Consider the following 8,946-nt stretch of genomic DNA (forward strand, 5'->3'; position numbering starts at 1 on the left):
AATGCCCTGCATCTCCCACCCACATCTGCCATAGAAAACAGCAGGGGATGAGTGAAAATCCTCCAGGCCAGAGTCTGTATATGAACTAAGCGGGGGTTGGGAAACAGCCCTAGCCAGTTTACTGCCTCAAGTTATCCAACACAAATTTAGGAAAATAAGCCGAAATTTTTGCCTTGCTAGAACATCCTAATATCTGCTCCACCCCCACCCACCATTTTGATTGGAGGAGAGAATATCAGCAGAATTCTGATTGGAGGACAGAAGACTTTGCAAGGAGGGAACAAGGAGAGAAAGAAGAGAAGATAGAAGGAGAGAGAGAGCTCCATGATGGTCAGCTTCCATTGGGGCAGCTTGAGCAAGGTGCCCACTTCTGAGTGGAGCATCCTCTTGCTACTCATTTTCTCTCCATCCCTTATCTGGACAAAATGTGCACTATTGGTAAGTAGGGTTCCTCTCGTCTGTTTTCTTCTTGCACTTTTAATGTTTTCCATACTTGGAAAAAGGCAGTTAAATGGTCAGTACCAGGAAAGAAAAGGAAAAACAGCAGAAACTGGTGATTCAGAAGGCCACCAAAGTGGTCTTTTTGATGGTGTGTCAGCCTTGGCAAGTGCCAAATGGAGCCAACTTGGATGCCAATCTTGACTGTGTGCTTAGGAATATCTACCTGCTTTCATAGGGATCAAAGACTCTGGCCTTCCAGTCTTATTTTGTGTTAAGTATGCATGCAGATACCCTGTGATGTTTCATAAGTTTCTTTCTCTTTTCTTTTAACAAACCCTTTAAACTCCCTATGAAATGTTTTGATTTTGATATAGATCCCACTTCCATTGTTGTTGTGGATTTCACATTAGAAGACTTTAGGGGAAAGGCTACGCGTGCTAATGCCCATTCTAGAGCCTGCTGCCTCTCTGTGCTTTTTACACACTGCTTAATATTCTTCTTCTCCCATCTCTGTTTTTTCTCCATCTTCCAAGCTGTCCTTCACACAAGAATCTCCAAACAATCTTTATTTTTTGCCTTATTTCTAATGTCGGTGTTTCTCCTTCCATTTTCAAGGTCTCATTCAGCTTTTGCTGACCCACATCCATAACGGGTCACTACTGTTAATTTGCTCATGTTTTCCTCCCAGATTTATGCTTTTAGTATTCCAATTTGCATCGTAATGGCATGTGTTAAATTTTAGATGGGATGTGTTTTAGAGACACAAAATGTGGGCTATAAAATGTACGTGTGGGTAGCTGTTTTGTATATCCTCATTCATGAGGATGACCAGGGAGAGACTGTACACAGAGCAGATAATTAGAAACTTTGATAAACCAGAACACTATTTTCAAAGATTTATACTGACAAGAGAGACACCCAGTGGATTTCGATAATGAGTAACTTTGGATATTAGTATTTTTATAGCGTTTTAAATGTGCCAAGCATTTCATAGATCTTAGCCAAATTGACGCAAGTTATGGGAGAAGGCTGACATTCAAAATTGACTTCATGACCGTCTTTCTGATGAAGTTCCTATAGCAATAGCTGCATACACTTTTTGGATGTACTGCATGTTTAAAAAGCCAACAAGAAGGCTTGTTGGGGTTTTGGTGCCACCAGTCCAATGACAGCCAAATCCAATTCTCCATTCCATCTACCTTCCAAGGAAGGTATTCTCATTCTAAACCAGTGTCTGATGCTGACAATTCCTTACTGAAACTGAAGCTCAAGTCAGAAAACACAGAAGTACTTTTGACAAGTAGCCTAGAAATACACAGGCTATGTGCCCTTGGGGGCACTCTCATTGTTTAACGATTCCTACAGGTCTTGTGGCACATCATTTTAAATGTCTGAATCAGCTCAACATTCATTTTGATTTACACTGTAACTTTTATAAATGGGAGGGGTTCCAAATGTTCATTAATCAGGAGCCATCCTGGTTTGGGGGATTCTGGAAGGTAGACTCTTTGAATAAACCTTGCACACCATGATGAAAAGGGCAAGAGTGAGCATGGATAGAGAAGTGAGGGGGCACTTGGATGAGGGTGGGACTCATGGGCTTTTAGCCAAGTCTAATGGCTGGTATGTAATAAGACAAAAAAAAATCTGATTTGGTATTACCAGCGCCGTGTGGTACACATATTATCACAGTTGGAGAGGAACAGGAATGAAAGGTGAGCAATTAAAGCAGCACTGGAAATGTTGTCGTTCTTTTTTGTCATTTACAGGGGGTACTGGTTTCATGGACAATCTCTTGCATAAATAGTGCAACTGGCCCTATTGATTTGGAACCATATCTAAAAACTGGATCATTTTTTTTCATATAAATATTTATTTATTTAAAATATATTTACCTCACCTTTTTTCCTAAAAAAAGAACCCCATGGCAAATTACATCATTAAAAGCACAATATTAAGAGCTAAAAACAGTAAACTATTCAAAGACAAATTATTAACATTTTCTTTCAAATGTAAGGTAAAAGCATTATGAAAAACAGATTGAGAAGCAGCAAAATATAAACCACCTGATTTATTGTCCCCTTTATCGTTCGTCACTAAGGAGAAGCCTACATGAAGAAAGCTATCCCTGCTTGTGGAGGGATACCAAAAATGGGGGCCAGCTTGGCCTCCTGAGAGAGGGAGTTCCAGAGTTTGGGAGCAGCAACAGCGAAGGCCCTCTCCCATGCCTCCCCCAAGTGCACCTCTGAGGGTGGCAGGACTGAGAGAAAAGCCTCCCCTAATTATCTTAAAGCCTCAGCCAGCTCATAGGGGGAGATGCAGTCTTTTTCGATAGGTTGGACCCAAGCTGTTTAAGGCTTTATAGGTAAAAAGGAATGAGGAAAGGCTGAAAGAATTGGGCATGTTTAGCCTTGAGAAAAGAAGACTGAGGGGTAATATGCATTTTTCAAATATTTGAAAGACTGTCATGCAGAGGAGGGGCAGGATCTGTTCTCAATCAATCCAGAGTGCAGGACACGCAACAATGGGCTCAAGTTAAATGAAGCCAGTTTTTGGTTGAGTATCAGGAAAAACTTCCTACCATGTTTCCCCCCAAATAAGACAGGGTCTTATATTAATTTTTGCTCCAAAAATGCATTAGGGCTTATATTCAGGGGATTTTTTATTCTTTTTCATGTACAACAATCTATGTCTATTCAAATACAGTCATGTCATCTTCTTCTGGTTGCTGCACAATGGTGGAAGACAGGCTTTCACTTAACTGGAGTTTTCTTTTGGAGTAGGGCTTATATTTAGGGGCATCCTGAAAAATCATACTAGGGCTTATTTTCAGGTTGTTTGTTTGTTTGTTTGTTTGTTTGTTTATTTATTTATTTATTTATTAGGTCTTATTATCTGAGAAACAGGGTAATTGTTAGAGCAGTACGACAGTGGAACCAGTTACCTCAGGAGTTGGTGAGTGCTCCAACACTGGAGGCATTCAAGAAAAACTTAATCACCTGGCACAGAGGTCCCCAACCCCTGGTCCGTGGATTGGTGCCAGTCCATGACCTGAGCTGGACCGGGCCACAGAGACAGACCTCCCCACCATCCCTGCATGCACTCCCCCTGCACAGCCCACTTGCACCAGCATGCGCACGCATGCACCCATGTGAGTACTCCCACAGCCCTTTGTGCATGTGCATGAGTGCCCCTGAGGGCCCTGCTGCCCTTTGTGCATGTGCATGAGAGCTGCATGAGCACTGCACTGCCCCTTGCGCATCAGCATGCATGCACCCGCATGAGCATCCCCTGCTCCTTTGTGCATGAGCACACATGTGCGTGCTCTTTCACGCATGCGCATGGGCGTAGGGTGGTGCCCCGCCTTCCCCAGGTGATCCGTGGGGCTAAAAAGGTTGGGGACCGCTGATTTGGGAGATATGCTTTGATTGTATTCCTGCATTGAGCAGGGGTTGGACTTGATGGCCTTGTAGGCCCCTTGCAACTTCACTTTTTTCTGTTCTGAAGAAATTGATGCCATGTAAGTTCAGCAGTTCACTAACCCTAACCCTGCTGTTAACCCTCAGTGCACTGGAATTCCCCTAGACGAGACTATAACCCTGTGACTGGGTGTAACTCTTTTTAATCCATCTGAATGAAGGAATGCATTTATATTTGTCTGAGCTTCGAGGCTTGGTTTCAGTTTAATGTTGCTGTTACTCAAGCAGCATTGTTTTAAAAAGCTAGCCTTCTTCATTTGCATACGCCTGTTGCCCTTTGTCCACCACTGATGAAAAACATTCTGATTTCTTGAACACCCCAAAGTGTTAAGATGAAACGGAATGGACCAAATGGCTCATCTCCTTGTGTTACCTAGGAATTCAGTGTGTGATCTTGCTATAAGACAAAAAAACAGTGTAGAAAATTGCCTCAGGGCTTTGGCCTATTCCTGGATGACACTCCTGAGGTAAAACAACATGTCCTACATGGTGTTCTCTTTTCATCCTTGGGAAGTCACAGATATTTTCTATGCACATAACCACAGTGCCCCATCCCATTATCTGTCTAAAATAAGAATTTTGTCTGCAAGCTCGCAAATGAGCCAATAAGTAGGGAATTATTTTTAAATTTAAAAAAATGAAATGAAAGCATAAAGACTTTTTAGAGGTCTTTGCGAGGACCATTAATTGGAAGTTATAAAACCAGTGTTGCAATTATGAATAAAGCATAATAGTCTGGAATGGCCAGAGTTTCCATTAACATGGGACTTTTCACTGCTGTGTAATAATTGAGAACTCACTCTTTCAAAAGGCTCTATTATATTCAACTTCCTTTGTATATCTAATGACTTTTTTTAATGCTATAATAATAGTGGGTGCAAGTGAATCTTCCATGGAGTATGTTTAGGACTGCCTTATATATTTAAGTTTCAAAGACACTGATTTGGCACAGTATATGTGCATGACAGAGGCTGAGGAAAATAGCAGTTCTAGCCTTGTGAAATACTATACTATAGACATTTTTGTAGTTAAGAGCTATAATGAAGAAAATGCATGAAGATACTGAAATTGTTATTAAATCAATTCATCATAGGGGTAGTTCATCATAGTTAAAAAATAATAATACAGGGTTGCCCCAGAGACTATTTCTGAAATTATTTCATCCTGTGATCTGGAAACCCTACAGTAGAAAAAAAAGTAGTAGAATTTTCCTCTTTGGAAACACTGGCTTGGCTAAGATCATTTCAGTTCTGTGTACAACTTTTCTACAACTCTGACCCAGATAGTTTATTGTATCAACTATTACTGGACTCTAAACCTCCCTTGGGTCTACTGCCCTTTAAAAAAAACTGAAATGGATTGGCTTAGATAGTGACTACTTGGGCTCACTAAATCATGGGCAAGCCTTCCAAATGATCAAAAGAAGAATTTTGGACATTGAATTCCACAAACTATGGAATGCAGCCAATAAGACCTGCTCACCATTGTGTGCCCACATTCCCTTTAAGACTGGAAAACCAGCTGCCTTCCTCTCTCTACTTAAGTATCCACAAAAATGCAGGGCATTTTTCCTTGCCAGATGCAATGTCATGTCTGCAAACTAACTATATGATAGGTTACTATATGCCTTACTATATGCCACCCAGAGTAGACCTTTGGTCTATATGGGCGGGGTATAAATCTAATAAAATAAATAAATAAAATAAATAGGTTGAAAGGAATCCCATACCTCAAAAGACATTGCTCATGCGAGCAGGGTGCATTGGAAACTCTTGCCCACATGTTTCTGTACTGTCCACTCCATCAGAGTGATCGCTCCTGATTTGTGGCACCAGTCCTGTTAAAATTGGAGGGAAAATCTGATGTGGACAAAGTCCATTTTATGTTATCTGTGGAGGTGCCTGACATTCTGGAAAGAATTGCAGATTTCATCGGCTTAATTGTTTAAATGTCTTTGGAGGGTTTGGTCTTCTGCTTTCCTACCTCCTGGATTTTGTATGTGTGGGGCACTTAATGAACCAGTTTGGTTATGTTTTATTCTCTTTATGCCAATAAAGGTTTGTCTTGTCTAGTAGAATTGTCTGTGTCTGTCCAGTGAAATCTGTTGCTCCATCTATATCAGAAATGACAAGACTCTCTATTTTTGGAATGCGAGGAATTACTTTGCACACTGAAGGATCCTGCAAGTGACAGTTTGGTATAACTTTTCCACACTCTGCTCATATAAAACAAACAAACACAGAGCTATGGCACATGTCTGTACCACCAGGTTCTCTATACGTAAAGGTGTGGGCCCCACTCTTATACCTCATATCCCACTTTCATACAAAATCTTCTTTTTATTTTATAGGGAAAAGAATGCTTTTTTTTTTTACTTTAGTAATTATTATGTGCCATCAAGTTAAATCTGATTTGCAGCAATTCTGCAAGGGGTTTTCTAGGTATAAAAGCCTCAAAAGTAGTTCACCAGTCCCTTTTTCTGATGGCAATCTGAAACTATGAAACTTGCCCAAGGACATACAGGTGACACTACCAGGTGCAAATACTCTGCATGATCTCAGCTGTCCCATCTTCCAGGCAGCACAGGGAGTTCCCTTGATTCATGTCTGGCAGGGTCTCCAGCAACCAGAAACTGATGTACGGTTTGTAAGAGTGTAGGCTGGATTGTTGGACACTATAAGCAATATCTGATTTTGTTAAGCATCCAAGTCTTCCCCTTCTCTCGAATCTGGAAACAGATGACTCATCTTATCAACACCAGTTAAGGGAAAGGCGCCAACTGTGGAAACTGATGAGAAAAAATAATGAAAGAAGCAGTAAGAAAACCAGGGAGGATGGCAAGTGGAGGAGTCCTGATGTCCCTGTAAAATTCAGTGAACAAGACATAGTGATTCCATAATACACGGCATCATTTTCATATGCCATTCATATGGAAAGAATGGATTCTTCCTATTATCAAATTATCACATGCCATGTGCCCAAACTGTTTTCCTTGGTGGCGTTTGCAGAAAGGTGTCAGCCGTCTTGCTATAGCAGATGTAAACTGCTTAAGTGTGTACTTAATAATGACACAAAAGACTGCACAGAGTTCCCTTTTGATTAGAGCAATGTCATGTTTCAGTGTGACAGAAACAAACTTTTGAAGGTTTCATGGGAAAAAGCTCAGTAAGGCACTGCTGAATAGCTCAGCGATTGAGGTCTCTGGCTGCTGAGCCAGAGTTTGAGAGTTCAAATCCCCATGGTACCTCCTTGACAGGGATTGGACTTGATGATCCATAGGGTTCCTTCCAGCCCTGCAATTCTAAGATTATTATTAAATTATTACAGTATTATAAATATGCCCATGGAAGCTAACTTTACTACTTCTGAACTTTAGATGGTTTCTGGTGTCAATTTTTGCAATGCTCTGTGGCTCAAATCAGTTACCAGGAACTGCTAGTAAGTAAGGATGTGGTAATTCATGTTATTAGATCTACTGTATGTCCCAAATGCCCATAGGAAATTGAACCCATAGTGTTCTGTTGCAGTTCTGTTACTGCCTGTCTACATAGCAATGTCAGGGATAGCTGCCAGAATCAGGTAGCTGGAGGCCTCCAGAACCGGCTGTCTTGTGAGGCACTCCAGCACAGGTGGCTCCTGCAGCCAGTTCTTTCTTGTGCATCCAGGTTTTGTGCCCCCTGCTTTCTCTCCCAAGGGGAAAACTTCAAAGGAAAAGAGGTTGGTCTCCAGGTATAGTGCTAGCTGGATGCTCCAGCCAGGACTGTTAGTGAAATGTGATTGATTGATTGATTGATTGATTATTGATTGGTCGATCGGTCGATCGATCAATCTAAAATATTTCTCCCGCCGTACCCCCCAAAGTGATGTCAAGGGTGTGAAGTCGCACCATTTATTGACATCAGGGGATTACTCATAACCCTGGTATCACTGAAACCACATGGATCAGATGAGGGAGGAGGGGAGGGATATATGAAGAAAGAACTTAATGAATTAAAGTAGGATACATTTACAGCTAAGTGCCTAGGAGGATTGAATCTGTATTCCTGTGAGCCTCCAGACTAAATTTGGTTTCATATGTATGTATAAGATAATAATAATCCGTATATATAGAGAGATTGATATGTATATTTTTAGCCTTCTTTAGAAGACGACAGGTGGGAGTAAAGAACCTTTAGTCTGTGAAACAAGTCCATATATATTTCCTCTGCTCCTTATATTCTCAAAGCCTCACAAAACCATTATCCCCCTTACTCCAGAATACAAAACGAGACAACTGTTATGGAATAAACATGGGCCACACTTATTTTTTAATACATATTTATAATAAATATTCATATTTATCCTTAAAGGGAAAAAAGGGGGGGGTCCTGCTGTAGTGTGGAATCAGGTTCTGCAGAAGGGTCTCAATGGACGAGTCCTGAGCCCCAAGATCTCACAGTCGTGAAGACAGCGAGAACCCGGCTGGCCCAAATTTGACCACTCCCAGACCTCCAGTCCCCTCCTTCTTGTTGACTGTTGGTCCAGGAGCGGCCCCAGCAGATCTTCTCCCCCAAGCACTGTAATCGCACAATCCGCAGCACTGCAAGATCAGATGAGCTACACCTTACCTGTGGTTGTGATGGGACTCACTGAAACCTGTTTTATCCATACTACCCACCTGTGTGACCAAATTTGGCCACCTCTCATTATGCCAGCGCACCTTAGCCAGTGTGAGATAGGCGAAAAATCCCCGCTTCCAAAGGCCAATCAGGATGCGGGTCAAAAATTCCTATCTGGCCCCGAACAAATGACCAGTAAAACTCACACTAGCATTCGGGACGGGCAGATGGGCTTCCGGAAAAGGAAAGGCCAAAGGTAGGAGGAGTCCAGGCTTAAATACTCTCTCCTGCCCCATCTTCCTACTTCTCTCTGCAAGACCTTCATGTCTTGCATTATCCTGGGAATGGGATAATGGTGGCCCACACTGCTGAAGAGCTCATCAGCGGACCAGGCATAATATTATTAGGTACTGAATGATATATGTTGC

The sequence above is a fragment of the Pogona vitticeps genome, chromosome 2 (genome assembly GCF_051106095.1).
Source record: "Pogona vitticeps strain Pit_001003342236 chromosome 2, PviZW2.1, whole genome shotgun sequence".
Lineage (NCBI taxonomy): Eukaryota > Metazoa > Chordata > Lepidosauria > Squamata > Agamidae > Pogona > Pogona vitticeps.